This window comes from Lycorma delicatula, chromosome 3 (genome assembly GCF_047948215.1).
Source record: "Lycorma delicatula isolate Av1 chromosome 3, ASM4794821v1, whole genome shotgun sequence".
Taxonomy (NCBI): Eukaryota; Metazoa; Arthropoda; class Insecta; order Hemiptera; family Fulgoridae; genus Lycorma; species Lycorma delicatula.
Genome location: NC_134457.1, coordinates 108,338,584 through 108,355,887, shown reverse-complemented (window position 1 = coordinate 108,355,887; position 17,304 = coordinate 108,338,584). Strand labels below are relative to the sequence as shown.

At 30.5% G+C, this 17,304-nt stretch overlaps 1 protein-coding gene across 1 annotated transcript in view; it reads right to left on the bottom strand.

The window, feature by feature from the left end:
- LOC142320960 (zwei Ig domain protein zig-8-like) overlaps positions 1-17,304 on the bottom strand; it is a 970,121-nt gene that overhangs the window by 468,037 nt on the left and 484,780 nt on the right. The gene's annotated exons all lie outside the window — the stretch shown is intronic.

Genomic DNA, 17,304 nt, shown 5'->3' with positions numbered 1-17,304 from the left:
CTTAAAAAATTTCATCCATCTACTTTTTCACACATCAGCAAATTTTCACAAAAGCCATGATTCACAACCCAGTCAACCCATTTCTAGCTCAGAAGTCAAGTTGTACAATTGTTCATTTAATTAAGATGCAGAAACGTTATTTTCGCGTGATAATACGTACGAAATCAGTTCTTTTCAGAACTTTACATCAATTTATCCTTTCAATTAATCACATTATTTTTTTTAAACATAAGAAAATGTTATTTTCAAAACCACCTTACAAAAAATATTTTAAGTTTTTTTAGTCAAGGCTACTTTTCAGAAAATATTTAATTGTACTTGGCCTTTTTTCCTTTGCACTGAGTTCTTAAAAGCATGAAATTTTGATCAAATTTTAAATTGTTAATGTATCAGCGCAAGAGTAGCTTCTTTCTAACTCAGAAAAAATCATTACAACAAACAACGGCTGTAAAGAAATCTTTCAAAGGTGTATGACCAATATGTAAGCTACTGTATAGTGTAAATGAAGTATACTTTGAAAGAATAAAAAATAAAATAAATACATTAAAACTCAAAACAAAAATGTAAAATAAATAATAAAGAATAAATATAGAAGCACGTGAATGGGATCCACCTCAGCTTTCCATCAAACGACTCTAAACTGTAAATGCCTTCATATTCTGGACTTTAATAAAAATAAATTAAAAAAGCGTAATAGGTTTTCTGAAATGTTGTTTTTTCGTATAACGGGCTTTATTGTTGACATTTATTCCAGGGATTTCAGTTGATGAGTAACCAGTCATACGACAAAGTTGTATATCCGACAGAAAGTTGGATCATCCAGTTACAATTTCGACACTCTATGGAAGTTTATTCTATTCTTGTTCTTATTCTATTTTTGTAAAACGGGTTAAATTAATAAAATCACTACTTGATTTAATCTATACCCAAATTCAATACAAGGAAAGGAGGAATACATAAATATTTTACGTAAAATAAAAATATATGATGACTAAATGAGGAAAAAATTAAGTGAACTGTCGCTTTTTATTACTATCTGATGGTATTTTTAATACACAAGTATAATTTTTAAGATTATATAAAATTTCAAAATATGTGTTGTGACAGTAGCTTATGACATGAGGTATCCTCATATATCCTTATGACATGAGCTAAACGAATTTATCGCATTTACAGTAATACACGCGTCAGAATTACAAATAATTTAAATAGAACCGACGTACGAGTAAAATATTAAGTAAATTCGTAGTTTAGTTTGTCAGACTCGTAAAGGACGATGAGGGGAAGGGAGGTTAGTGTGTGAAAACGATTTTAAACGCACGCGTACGGGGATCGTTGAAAGGTCGTGCATAATTCATAGGGTTTACTACGGCAAGAAGCAGGGGTGAGTTGACGGTCGAGAGGGGTGCTGAGGGTGTTTTGCCTTCAGCAGTCGGTGTTGTGCGGTCTCCGCTCATTAGCGCAAAAACAAAAGCCCTTTCCCCGTACACCCTTTTCACTTCTTCCTATTTCCTCGCCAGTTACAGCAAGCTCACTTAGACATCCCCGTTAACGTCTCTCTCTATTCCCACTCACTCCTAAACTTATTTAATTCTCTTTCTTACTACTCTCTTTTTGTCTTTGCCTTTCAGAACAAACGGTCGAACCAGTTTGTTTACGTCATATAGCTGTTGCCAAAATAAAATGAATGATTTAACTTCCTCTATAAAACGTTTACTTTCCCGAAAATATATTTATCCTAATCATTATTTATTAAGTTGTTTCTTTGGTGTCCTGACGTAATTCTTAAGAGATTTTTGTAATTGTATTTTTGTGGTTATATTTATTAATGAAAGTAAATAGGAAGATACACAGCCTGTTTACAATAAATTACAAAATTAATTTATAAGTTTTGTAATTTATAATTTTTATTCTATGTTATCATTATAAAACCTTCTATATACAATATATTCTATATACGATCTTGACATTTAAAGAATTTAGAAATTATCTAATTTTAGAAAATTTTATGTGTACGTTTTTATGGATTTGCCCGACACTACTTGCTAAATAATTTTACTAACATAGCTCAATTTCTTTTATCTAGTATCATGAACGATCCTAACCTCTATATTTTTTCTTGATAAAGAAAATCTTTCAATAAGCTAATTTTTTGAAACGAGACGTATGATTTTTTATTTGAAATTATAAAATTGATTGGTTAATTTTTAGTGAACCACTGAAACAGGTATTAACTGAATGAAACTTTTGTTGCAGGAACTGTTGTTACACATAAATAAATATATTCCGCTTTTGTCAGTAGGGAAATAGCTTTTTTTGCATATATCCTTGATGGTCTGGTTTTAATTTATGTCACTATATCCAGAATAGGCAGCATGAGATTGAAAAAGCATTTGCAAAACCGTAAATGTGATTATTTCTAGTTGTAAGGCAGTTGAATGCTAAAATAAAAATTTGGAGAAAGTTGAACCGTGAACAAAAGTTTCTATTCTGTGGAGATCTGTATTGGTAAAACAGATAAAACAAACTCTATCATAAAGAGTCAGGTATCAGGTATCAAATCCTTCCTTTGAAATCTTACTTATCACTGAAGATTAAGTAGGCCACCTCTTACAACAAGATTGGCTGAGAAGTCATCCATTTCGTAAAAGAACGTATGATTAAAGCAACTTCTAAGAATAATTTTTTATTTCAATGTTACAAACTGTCTGGTTGAATGATTGCAGATCGTAATTAAAGGTTCATGTAGATTACATACAATCAGAGATATTAAAAGTCAATAACATTCTATAACTGCTTAGGCAAATTTCAGATTATTTAAGTACGAGTGAGAGTTGCAACAGATAATCAATTTTAGATTTAGCTTGCCATTTTGATTCAATCTGTTCACTGAATTTGCTTTTAATGTTTATAGGTATTTTAAAACATTCTCGATATGGAGAGAAAAAATTGGTTAGTAACTGCAACTTGAAACACGTTGTTATATGTATGTGATAAAAGTTTTAAACTAGAATAATAACAATCTAAGAAAATATAATTAAGACTTTGATAAACAAAACTGGACAACATCAAAGACAAAACTGAAAGGAGTGAAGTCTTTTGAAACTTTACAGGAGAACGTTGAAAACTAATAGTCGAGCAATGAGAGTGGTTTAGTGTTAACCGTAGGCCTCTTTAACTCCCTGCACAGTAGTAATGATGGCAGCATGCATTATGATTTGTATGAATACTTCAGCGCTTGGTCTTTTTATGTTTGTATATATACTAGGTTTTAGGTTTATCACTGTAGGAGACTGGAACGCGAAAGACCCGTTGTGGGATTTGTGGTTGTCAACCAGCAGGGGAAGGATGTTGAGGAGGTGTGTTCAAAATCTACGCCTGGATGTAGTTTCAGGATTCCAGCCGACATATTGACCTACGAACCTAAAGAAGATCCCGGATTTACTTGACTTTTTTATCGCTTCAGGTATAACATCTACATACACTGGTAGAAAAAACCTATGATTCGACGTTGGACCACTCGCCCGTTTTACTTATAGTGAGGAAGACTGTACTAAGGGGGAAAAGGAGGCCTATCCTGCGTACGAAACGTATAGATTCGGTCTCTTATCAGAACTGGATCGAAGATTAACCCATTTCCACTAGATACCCCTGAAGATATTGATTATGCAACATACTTTCTAACGTCGGCCATGAAGGAACGTACATGTTGATCTACATCTGAAGATGTACATTCGACCAGAGATAATACCTATCCAAAGGAAGTGATAGATCTAATTGGCTGAAAATGGCGGGTCAGACGAAATTGACAACGATTCAGGAGGCCAGAAGACAGAAATTTTAATAGAGCTGCGCGATAGCTGTGGAGGTTGTTGAAAGGTATCCAAGACGAAACATTCAAGAAATACATCGGATATCTTTCTAACCTGAACAGAGACGCGGATACACCTTCTGGCTATAACGGTCCAGAAGTACGCTTCCTGCCCTTCAGAGACGTACTGGAACATGGGTGAGGAATGACAAAGATAAAGCTGATCTATTTGTTTCATACTTAAGCGAAACACTCCAACCTCACGATGAAGAGGGTCCTAGTGACAAGGATATTAAAGACTTCTCAGGCAGCCCAATACCAGTAAGATTTCCGATTAGACCGGTCTCAACAAGGGAGTCACAGAAATTAATCAACCTGGGAAAGCGACTAAAGAAAGCTCCAGGTTTTGATTTAGAGACGAACAAAATTCTTGTCATCCTACCCCTTAAAGGCATCACGTACATTAAGGATCACTTTAACGATATCCTACGGACATCTTACTTTTCAGCGGAATGGACGATATAGTCCATTCCTATAGTACACTCCATAGCAGAGTGGATGTCTGGAGAAAAGACTAGAACTTCACCTAGATCGGCGTTTGACCTGGAAATGTCACGTGGGGATGAAAAGAAAACAACTAAATGCAAAGTATAGGGAACTGCATTGGCTGCTACGGAGAAACTCATGCCTCATGTTGTCGAATACGGATTTACTAAGCTATCCTACGACCAATCTGGACTTATGGCGTGGAGTTGTGGGGAACACCAAATAATAGCAACAGAGATATCATACAATGCTTTCAAAACAAAGTAATGAGAGAAATTGCAGAAGCACCATGGTTCACTCGGAATGGTGAAATTCACGAATATCTGGAGCTTCCGATGGGTCGTGAGGTTGTCAGACAGCGTAGTGTTAATTACCAACAACGACTTGAAAATCACGTCAAACACTTTGTTTGATAACAGTAGAGACGTCCGAAGATTGAAACGTCTCCATGTGCATGACTTAGGAGCTACTGAATGTCAGTTTGATAAATGACAACGCCAAATCTAGTGATATTATTTTTGTTTATTTCTATATTTTTCTTTAGTTTGACTATTTATTTGTTTATTGGTTTTTTTATGGACTGATGTGTTGGCAGAAATATTTTCTAATGGACTTTAAGATTACTGCTTACTAATAACTGTTATTATGAATTACTTATTATGGGAGTTTCTTAAGACCCCTTATCATGTGCTTCTTATCAAATGATTTACTTATGGTTCCGCTTAAGGAGCCCATTTAAATATACTAGTTGTAGAACAAAAAAAAAGAAGAAATATATATGTATATATTTCTTCTTTTTTTATATATATAAACTTTTTTCTCTTTTTTTTGTTTGTATATATACGTTATACAACAACTCGTATAACCAAGAAACAGATGAGTTTAATGGAATGTATATTACTACACGCATGAGCAGAGGCCATCGGAATATAGTTAGCTAAAAGAAACAATTTTTATATGTGCAAAGATGTTAATTCTCGTTTAGTGCTGGCAATTCTATTCAAATTCAGAGCACCGTTCTTTCACTGGTTACCTTTTATGTGGGTTGGTAATTCATAGGTTTAATGATGTATCAAGAAAGATAATATTTTGTAGTACAAAAATGCCATCCTCCGTGGTGCGAGTGGTATCGTCTCGGCCTTTCATCCGGAGGTCCCGGATTCAAATCCCGGTCAGGCATGACAATTTAACAAGCTACAAAAATTTTCATTCATCTCATCCTCTGAACTTACTATTTAACGGTGGTCCCAGAGGTTAAAATAAACCTTAAAAATGAAATTGGTTGTTTCTGTTTGGTTATAGATATGTTTTACTTTATTTGTTTTATGATACTGTTATGTTAAATTATTTATTGTTATTGTTATGTTTTGTTAGTGTTTTTGTGTCGCGTTTTAAGATTAGTTGTGTGTCGAATTCATTTTTACCTTTCGGGTAGGTAGAGTTCAGTTGCTTCGGCTTTAAATCATTCAGCCTTTTTTGAGACTTGGCTAGATGTGTTTTGTTTGGAGTTCATGGTAGTTAGTAGTACACGGATGGGAATGTCGCATGTGGCATTCGCATTAAAGGCATCCTGGCTGAGGCTTGACTGAAAGATGTCATTGAGGTACTGAAGATAACCTCCGATAAAGCCCATATGGGTTAGGCCGGAGTATGTGGTGTGGCGACCGAAACCGACACTTGGAGGGTATCTTCCCCTATGGGGTCACGATTAGTGGTGGATCTTATAGCTATTTACAGATAGTTTTCGGTGATATACTGGATGAGAAACGTAGAATACAGAAATATTATATAGAGAATTAGTTAATTAAGGACCCATCTTGCACTACATGTACTGAGGTTACAATATTAGAATAAAACTGATAGCAATAGAGAAGTGTATCGTATTGATTAACTTAAGAAAAAAAAACTTATGAAATTATAATAGATATTCCTGCAAGCTGTAATAAGTTTTATTTTAGTATTTTGTTGTAAATATACTGCCTTTAATATAGAGATATTGGAAATATCGACAATAAACTAAAGGTTGTGCGATCAAGAAATAATTTTTATTGTTATCAAGAACGATGAAAGGTACGTTTGAAAAGGAAGATTCTTCACAGCAATTCTTTCACTTCACAACTAAGCTTGAATGCTTTTAATATTGTAGGTTTTAGCGAAAAAAAGCGGGAAAAAATATAAATTAATAGTAATCTTAAATCAACGCTTGTAGATTAGAATTTAGGTTTATTCTCTATACACTACTTAACTGTTTATCTAGAATGAATGAATTTAACATTTTTAAATAGTTTAAAAGTCTTTATTTATTTAATTACTTACATAGTGGCTTATTAACTAATGTATAAAGTCCCAGTACAAATTCCTGCTAAATATTGGTCCATTATAATATATTATTTTATACAGCTCCTTCTCACTAAAATATGAGCTTATGCTTTTCTAAGGTCGTATATTATAAATACGTGAATGTGCATACGCGATCGCTTTGTATTTACTTTGTTAACGATGTAAAGTGATTTGTGAGAAAAGGAAGTGTTAAATGAAAACCACCAAAAGATAAAAGGAAAGAGGCTTTGTCCGAAGGTGTCAGTTGTTATAGGACTTTAAATCCCGCAGAACATACATTCCTACAATAATATTTAGCAAGCACAAGCCTTTTGTGTTCAACCAGAGGTACTAACTCTATTGTTTCACAACCACCTGCTATCCCCATCGGCTTGTTCTGCTATTCCTCTAGGTAGATAGCCCTCGACTTCTACTCATCGTATTAGAAATGCCGATGTTATAAAACTTAGAGAAGTCTAGCAGGAAATTTGGCAAACAGCTTGCTTCTATTTCACACAGAATATTCGATCATCAAAATATTTGAAATTTCTTGTTATCTATTATCTGTTATCCGTTTTTTTCTCCCACTCTTTCATACAAGCACTCGCTTCCTTCTTCTTCCCCATTATCTTTTTATTACATAGAATTTTTTTCTTCTCCCATCTTAATAAAATCCTCTAGATTTAGATATTTTAACACTGTTTTTAAATTAAAATTTATTTAGAAAATTTTTTTTTGTCAAACGGGAAACATGTATACGTATTGTATGCAACGTGTATGTTTTTTGTTAGAAGCGTTTAGAACCAGAAATTCATGTAGAACGTCACAAGTACTGAATGATTACAAATAGCTTCTATTTATTTATTTATTTTTTTTTTTACTTCCTTGTACGAAATAAAGGAAATATTGTAATCGCGAAAAATTTCGGTTCAGATTTCTACAAAAATACATATTTTAACTACTATCGGCGTGATGTCTGTACGTACGTATGTATCACGCATAACTGAAAAATGATTAGGATGTTGAAATTTTAAAATTAAGACTGTGGTAACACCTGGTTGTGCACTTCCCCTTTGGATTGCAGTCGACTGGGCTAAAAATTTCTATAAAGTCTGACCTCAAAATAAATTTGGATTTTGGACTTTTTCATAACTGCAGTAATAAGTCATCGTTGAGAGCTTTTCAACGATATATCATAAAAGGTATTATTTTCATTGGTTCTAGATGTATAGCCAAATAAAATTTTTATTAATGAAATATTTAGATCTTATAAAGGGAAGGCACATGGTTTCGAATCCGACTTCATATACGTAAATTTTTTTTTTCTTATTTTTTCTTAATTTTAATCTGTTGATTTATTAATAATTATTACCTCTGATTATTAAAAAAAATAATAAAAATAAAAATAAATAATAATTCAATAACAATACAAAAAAATCAGAAGTTATTAGTGAAATAATATTCACTAATTAAATTTAAATTTAAATTAGATTAAAATTTAATAATTTTATTTTATAAAATTTTATTTCTTTTTCATTTTAATTCAAAACTTTTGTACAACCACAAGTTAATAATTTATATAAATAAAAATGAATGTTTGTATGTCTGTATGTCTCTTATGTCTTCCTAAACTGTTCATCCGATAGCAATGAAACTTTGGGAAATAGTTGGACGCATGCCAGGGAAGTTTTCTGAATTAGTTTTGACCCGCTAGGTGGCGCTGGCGTCGAGATATTACGAAAAATTGTATTTATGGTCCGATTTGCCTGATATTCAGAATACATGTTACTTACATGGAAAGAATTAGCTCTGCAAAAAATGCACCCACTAGATGGCGCTGGGGTTGAGATATTTAGAAAAATTATATTTATGGACCGATTTGGTTCATATTTAGAATATGAATATTAGTTACGGGAAAAGAAATATTTTTGCAAAAACTATACCCGCTAGGTGGGGCCAGTGTCGAGATATTTACGAAACAAACAAACAAACAAATATACTAACAGAATTTTTTATTCTATATATATATATATATATATAAGAGGCAGTTCGTATGTGTGTCCGGAAAAGACCAAAAATTTAATGGACCGATTTACGCGCGGGCAAAAGGGAAAAATGGAAAACGGGGAAAACGGGAAACGGGAAAAGGTAAAAAGGAAACTAGGTGAGGGACGAGGGAGAAGGGTGAAAGGAAGAAGTTGGAAAGGGTAAAGGGGAAGGAGAATAAGTGAAAGGTAAAATTGGTGAAGTTCAGTTTTTAAATTTTTTTATCAAATTTTAAATTGTGTTCATTTATACACTCTCTCTCTCTCCCACTCTCTATTAGATATATATAATATATCTAATAGAAACTCTCTATTAGATATATATAATATATCTAATAGAGAGAGAGAAGAAAGAGTGAGCAATAGTGAAGCATTGCCGGGTTTGCTAGTTATTAATAAATCTATATATTTAAATTTAAAAAAAAAGTATGTAATAAAGCCGGATTCGAACTGATGTGTGCATGATTACGGATCCAACATATGCTCAGTTACACCACACATCTACTTGAGTGATGTGAAACAAAATTAATATTTAAACTAATATAAAATGCTGATACGGACACTACAAAATAATTTGATGCAATGTGGTGTATCACAATGCAAATGTGTAACTGTCCAGTTTATTAAACAATTGGAGAATCGTAACTCACTTTCAAATAAAATATGTTTAAATGAAGTGCAGCAGAAAATAAAACGTAATTTAATAGGCGTACAAGGAAATCATTTGGTGTTCACATCAGATTTTTTTAAATTAGTACACGAACTACGCAGTGTCTCTTATAAAAGATGATTTTAATGACTCTTTCATGAAAAATCATGCTCATTAAAAACGTTGTAAAATTAGTATTCTTACCACACTTAGTCTAATTATTTGATTTACAACATAATGCATGAGGTATTTTTTGTTTTATTTTGTCTTCGTCATTATCAGTTATAAATAATTTTTATAAAGATTTCAGAAATAAAAAAATTAAAAAAAAAAAGATATATTCCTTTTAAATTATTCGTTCTCAAAGTGGGCCATAACGCCCGCTGTGGGCGCTGGAGGCCTTCAAGGGGGGCGGTAGAAGGCCCTCAGAAAACTGGGCGTTCAGGTGGTCTAAGAAGGCAATGGCTGATTAAAAAAAGTTTTCAAACTAGCTTGAATACTCTACTTTTTGACGGTATACTTCAGATTTAAAAAATCATCAAATTTAAAAAAAAAAAAATCAGTCAGAAGAAATGTTTTAAAAATGTAAAATCTTTCTTCTTGTTTGATCGAGAGCATTGGGGAAACGAAATTTTTTCAGTAAACTGCATAAAAATGGTCCTTCTTTTTATATCTCTACGATTTTTCTGTACCGAAATATTACAATTTAAAGAGAAAAGGCCACTTTGGTTTTTAATGCTGCATATCTCCCGATCTAAGCAATGTATTAATACAAATAAATATTGAAGTTAAACGGTTTTGATCTATCTTTTATGATAAATTGTGAGTTCTTTAATGTAGAGTTGCAGATTTTGGCTTTTGTTCATTTTGTGCCAAGATATTGAAATCATTAAAGATTGAGACTGCAACACGTATCACCCGCCCTCAGCTTAACCCAAGATCATGTACAAATGGTAAGTTTAATCAACAGATGGTAAATCTAAAAATTTTTTGAAGGGTCTAGAAAATTTTTGGTTTTCAATGTGGGCGGTAGGCAAACAAATTTGAGAATCAATGTTTTAAATTAACAAGGATCATATAATTTATTTTTTAACATTTTTATGATTATTTCTATTCAATGATAATTAAAAAATGTTTTTTTTTAAATATTTTTATTTATATTCCCTTCCACAAAATCAATAGCGACTCATCAATATCTGTGAATGTATCGGTAAGCGTGTAGTCTTGAACATAATCAGGGCGAACATTCCAAAGACATGTGGTTAGTTGAAACCCAACCACCAAAGAAACTCGATATCTACGATCCAGTATTCAAATCCTAATAAAAGCAACTACCTTTAATAGGATTTGAACCTTAGAAATCTCAACTTCAAAATCAGCTGATTTACGACAACAAGTTTTACCACTAGACCAACCCAATTTAAAAAAAAAAATTATAATATTGTATTATAAAAAAAGATTCATCATTTTTATAAATGTTCATCATATTGTATTATAAAAATATTTTTATCTGTTTTCATGAATAAGATTGTTAAAAAATCCTATTTTATCTAAATCTTTTAAGTAATATTTATTTATACAAAGTGGTCAGCATTAAACAATTTAATTTCTTCTGGTTATAAAAAAGCACATAAATTCCGATTCTATGTTAGTTTTTGTAATCACTATATGTATCCAGGATCATTATTTAATCAAATTTAATAAATTTAAATCAGCTGCTTTGCAGTTAAAAGAGAAATTACCATCTAACAACATTAACCTTCTCCAGATGTAGTTAAAAAAAGAAAGATTATAATATTTTTCTTAAACGTATAATGCAGTTTTCATGGTTTTCCCCATTTTAACAAACTATTTTAAAAAACCTAGAAATTCCCAACATTTTAAAAATAGTTTTTCATGAAAATCGGATTGTTTAGAAACCACAAAAGAAAAACACAAATTATTTTTCAGGTATTAAATTATAATTATTCAACAAAATATTAAATATTCAGTACTTGAATAATATTTATTCAATATTCAGAAACCCCCAAAAAAATATCTTTATAAAAGTAAATATCAACGGCCAACATTATATTCTAACAAGGGATAAGATCTTTCTTGACGTAAATTCAGACTAGTATTACCGTAGAAATGACTTGAAATAAATTTTATTTTTCGTAATACTTAGTGATTTATTTTAATTATTTCAATGTACAATTATAAGAATTCTAAATTATATAAAATTAATAATTATAACTGCTAGATCATGTTCGAAAATTTAATTTCTTAATGGTAAACTGGAATTTTCGAACTATAAAAATATTTGGCATTAATAAATTAGAAGATTAATAGACTTAAAGAGATAAAAGAAACACCCTTTTGCTGAAAATTCAGATGTACGTATGTATATATATATATATATATATATATATATATATATATAGAGAGAGAGAGAGAGAGAGAGAGAGTGAGAGAGGGAGCAAGCTCCTTGCAACTCCTTTGTATAATATTTTATTTGTTAGTGTCTGGAAAAAATTTAAAGAGAATAGATTAATAAAGTTTGTCTGAAACTTACGAGAAACTATTTATGAAATAAAATCTTAAACTGTTCCATCCTTTTTCCTAAAGGAAAGATATTATTGTTTATTAACAAAAGGTTTCCAAGTGAAAATAAAAGCAGAATGAAAATTAAAAAAAAAAAAAAAACATTTGACGTAAAATAGCGTAACCTAAATTGCAAGGTTTTTTGGTATAGACTTTATCATGGTTAATTTTATAATATTTTAATTTCAAGCAAAGAAAAATAAAAGCTCGTTAGGTCACACGGAAATTATTTTTAACTTTTTAAACCAGAATTTAAATAACGGAAGATTATTGTTCACAAAACTACAAGTTTAAATAAACAGTCGTAGAAAACTTAAACAAAGTTTCTCTTACTGAATATAAATGTAAAACGATTCATGTATATTTAAATATATATTTTTAAATTAGTCACAAAAAAATTTTGCAAAGAAAGTCATGACTGAAAACAAGACAAAAAAGGATTACGCAAATTTACAGAATATTGTTTACTTCCTTGAACGAAGTAAAGGAAGTATTGTAATCGCGAAAATTTTCGCTCTCCGTTTCAACGGAAATATCCATTTTGACCATCCCTGGATCCATTTTGACTAGTTTCGTATGAATCTCGCATAAGTCAAAAACGATTAGACGTGTAATGTTCAAATGTTTGATTTAGGACTTTGGATGAATTTTGGATTTAGGAATTTAGGTGTTATAATATCTAGTTGTGTACTTCCCCTTTTTATTGCAATGGACTTGATCAAAAATGTCGATGAAAGCCCAAAATTCAAAAAAACTTTGGATTTTGGACGTTTTCTTAACTGTAGTAATAAGCCCTCATTACGAGCATTTTTTCAACGATATATCATAAGTGGTACGTATTTTCATTGGTTCTAGAATAATAGCCAAATAAAATTTTAATTAATGAAATATTTGGATCTTACAAGGGGAAAACACATCGGTTTGAATCGGATTTCATTTCCTTTTTTTAGATTTTTTTTAATTTAAATATATAGATTTATTAATAATTATTAAACTTTGATTGTGAAAAACGTTTTAAAATAAATAATAATACGATAATAACAATACAACAAAAATCAGGAGTTATTAGTGAAATAAAATTTTATGTACTTTTAAATGTGTGTATGTAATTTAATAGGCGTACAAGGAAATCATGTGTGACCACATCAGACTATTTTTTTCAAAGACGTAATCAAAGTACAAACATTTAACTGGTACTATGAGATTATGGAAGAATATTATTGTAATAATTTTCAATAAAAACCGGTTATGCCATTTTTGTTTAGTAGTCACCGGTTATTTTTAGAAAATTTTTGTCTGGCATCATATAATCTTTACAGAAGAAAGGAAAGTTTCCAACGATAGAATTCACAGAATTTAAAAAAATTTTATCGAATTTTTTTTTAAAATGTCCATGAGCGAACAATGAACACAATTTGAAAGAATACGCAAAGATGTTCAGCCGCCAGGGCTTAACCACTGAAACAATTATATAGAATGAAAATTAATTAATTTTATATTTTTTTTTATTTAACGATTCCAGAAATAAGTATATAAATTGAGTTTTCGCTCTATTGTAACGTATGCTTTTAAAGAGAATCAATAGGTAAAACAAGAGAAAGTAAATACTTCAATAAGAATCACAGAAATTTATAATACAGGCATATTAGCCGAACAAACAAGAAAAACACAAAAAATTAAGCATTAACCTTCTGAGTAATGTTTCAATTATTATTTTGTTTTATTTACCGGTGAGTTTTCTTGCAAAGTTGAGAGGGTTTATAGCCGAATGTTTAACGAAATCTCAACAAATTACATATAATGAAGAAAAATATTTTTTTGAAAAATTAATAATTTTCAGATTAGTAATATATAAGGCAGTAAGATTTCTTGTAATAATAGTGTATTTTTTTATAGCTTTGTTTAGATTTCTTAATTATTATATTTTTAAATAATATTAACAATTAATGAAATCCTACTTACCCACTGAGCCCACTTACCCACTGAGCCTTATCCTACTTAGCCCATTGATACGACTCAAGATCTTCCGGGTTAATTGAAAGCACGGGTTAATCTCATCACGAGATAAAATTATTGCATTAAAGTCAAAAATTTAAAAGATCAGACTGTCCGGTTCTACCAGTAAGCTGAAGGAATATACATGTACTTTGAAAGATTAAAATTAAATCAAACGGTACTATGTAATCACAGAGGAAAATATTCGATTAAATTATTACTTCTTTATATTTATATTTAGTATATTTTTTAAATAATATATCGTTTTTAAAAATTTTTGTTCATTATATAAATTTTTATTTTTACAGTACATATGATATTTTTCCAAATTAGAAGTATTATATATAATATTTATAAAAAATATCTAAGATTTTCATGAAATTATTATGATTGCATGTATGACCATATTCTATTATATGTTTGGCAATGTTGGAGTTTTCTGGTTTATTATTTTTAATGCTATTTAGGTGCTCTTTTGCACGTGTGGAAAATTTGCGATTGGCATACACACGTACATCATGTCGCAATTCTCACAAACAAGTTTGTATACTCCCTGTTTATCAAATTTAGAACCATTATCATATGATTTTTTATTAAGATTATTATTAATATATTTAGTTAATTTATTATTATTTCATTAATTGTTAATATTATTTATTTACTATATCAGCGGTATCATGTTGAGAAATTATTTATTATACTTTTATAAATTACTAGCAGACCCGGCATTTTCTTAGCCATTGCTCTTTCTCTCGCTCTCTCTCTCTCTCTCTATATATATATATATGTATATAGGGTGAGAGAGAGAGAGAGAGAGAGTTTAAATGAACACAATTGAAAATTTGATAAAAAAATTAAAAAACTGAACTTCATAAATTTTACCTTTCAATTATTCTCCTTCCCCTTTTCCCTTTCCAACTTCTCCTTTTCACCCTTCTACCTCACCACTCTCCCAGTTTCCTTATTACCCTTTCCCGTTTTCCCCTTTTCTCTTTCCACCTTTTCCCCGTTTTCCATTTTCCCCCTTTTCCCGCGCGTAAATCGGCCATTAGGTTTTTGGTCTTTAGCGTACACACATATGAACATACCTTTATATATATATACAGAATATAAAAGTCTGTTTGTATCGCAAATATATCGACACCGGCCCCACCGGTACACCGGTATAGTTTTTGCAAAAATATTTCCACGTAACTAATATTCATATTCTGAATATGAACTAATTCGGTCCATAAATATAATTTTTCTAAATATCTCAACCCCAGCGCCATCTAGCGGGTTCATTTTTTGTAGAGATAATTCTTTCCATGTAAGTAATATGTATTGTGAATATGAGACAAATCAGACCATAAATAAAATTTTTCGTAATATCTCGACCCCAGCGCCACCTAGCGGGTCAAAACTAATTCAGAAACCGTCCCTGGCATGCGTCCAACCATTTCTCAAAGTTTTATTGCTATCGGATGAACGGTTTAGGAAGGCATAAGAGACATACAGACAGACAAACATTCATTTTTATATATATAGATAATACATACATATCTACGATGCATGTTAACTTTCATAATCGCACGTACTGGTTCTAAGCTATCTAACAGAAGACACAAATCACTCTCAAAAAAGATATAGTAATCTCAACGAACTATGTATAAAGAAAAAATATTTTTTGAAAAATTATTAATTTTCAAAACAAAAATCCTTATATATTATAAACATCCTCTTTTAGACTTTCTAGTGAAAATTGGGAAAAAATCATTTTCCATTAATTCATAACTGAACCAAATATACGATTGCATAACACTCAAGATACTAGCACATCGAAATACACGTGATAATCAGCATTATAAACATTCACATTTTATTCGCTACAGAGATAGGAAGATCAGCAAGTATAGTTATTTTCAGATATCAACTCTGACTGGTACTTTAGCATCTCACATGCTTTATATTTGAGACAGCCATAAGAAAACCTGGACCAGATAACTAAAGCGCTAGATTAATGAATGAAACAGTGTTATTTATATGCTCTGTTTTATCTCAGCAGGGGGGGGGATATGGCATAAATATTTAAATTACATTAAGAGAAATGAAAATAGAAGTAAGGAAAAACAAATAGTGATTCTTTAAAAGATATAAAACGCATAAGATTAAGATTTTGTTGCTTATACGTTGCCTACATATGTTATTTCAGGCTCATGAAGTTCAATGAACAATGCATAGTATGGTTCGCATTACTGCTATTTTCCTTTTGTTCTAAACGATAAATTTAGAAAAGGATCCTTTCGGGTAAGCATAAGACTTGATTGTGCTTGTTTTACTTACCCCTACTATAAGCATACACACAACTTTTATTTTACTCACTGTTTCAAAATCTTGCAGTGACTCCTGTTCCTTTTAGACATTATAAAGAAAACTGAAAAACAATATAGACGCGTAACCTAAATTTCAGAAAAATGAAATAAACTACAAAAAGGAAATGAAGAAAATAAGTTAACGATCGTATGTGTGGTAGCACACTCGACAGGAATATAAAATTTGAAAAATAAGCTGTATCATAAAACAATAAAATATTTCTTTTCGATTTACGTCAATTTCCATTGAATACGATGTAAACATAGAACCTATAAATTGTTTAATGACAGACCGAAATTTTTTTCTTTTTAATTTTTTAAATAACCCAAAATTATTAAATTCCTAAGCTAAGTAAAACGGACAATCCTTAAAATTCCGAAAACGGGTTACCATAAAGCCAATGTAATGGTTTATAAATATAGATTGTTCAAATTATTTAATATTTCTTATTTCTGCCGTCAGTTATTTGACTAACAATTATTCTCATCTGTTACGAGCAAATATTTAAAAACCTTTACACCTAGCCTCCTGAAATGACTGATTTTATTCTAATCTGACTGTTCTTTAGATTTTTATCCCGTTTTTTTCATAAGATTCTGCGTCAAACGTTTCTTTTCTTTAGTTGTTCTTAAAAGTTCTCCATTTCAATCAACTTTATTCGTCAAAATACATTTTTAAATTTCTCAGGAAATATTTAGAGCCTTTCCCATTTTCGTTTTGTTTCGTATTTCATTTTTTACATTTTGGACATTTTATGTTAAGTACTATTATTAATAGTAGTTCAATAAATTTATTAAAGGATATTATTTTCAATTGGTAGTTATGTAAACTTAGTCTATTACAAACGTCCTAATTTTATACTTAAATTTAAAATTGAATAAATGAGCTCTAATTCAAAGAAAATGAATAGTAAGATGAAAATTAATATGTGCAAAACAAAGTTATCCATCGTAACTGCTGTAGAAGTTTTAGATATTATTAAAAATAATAAAATTAAAATATCA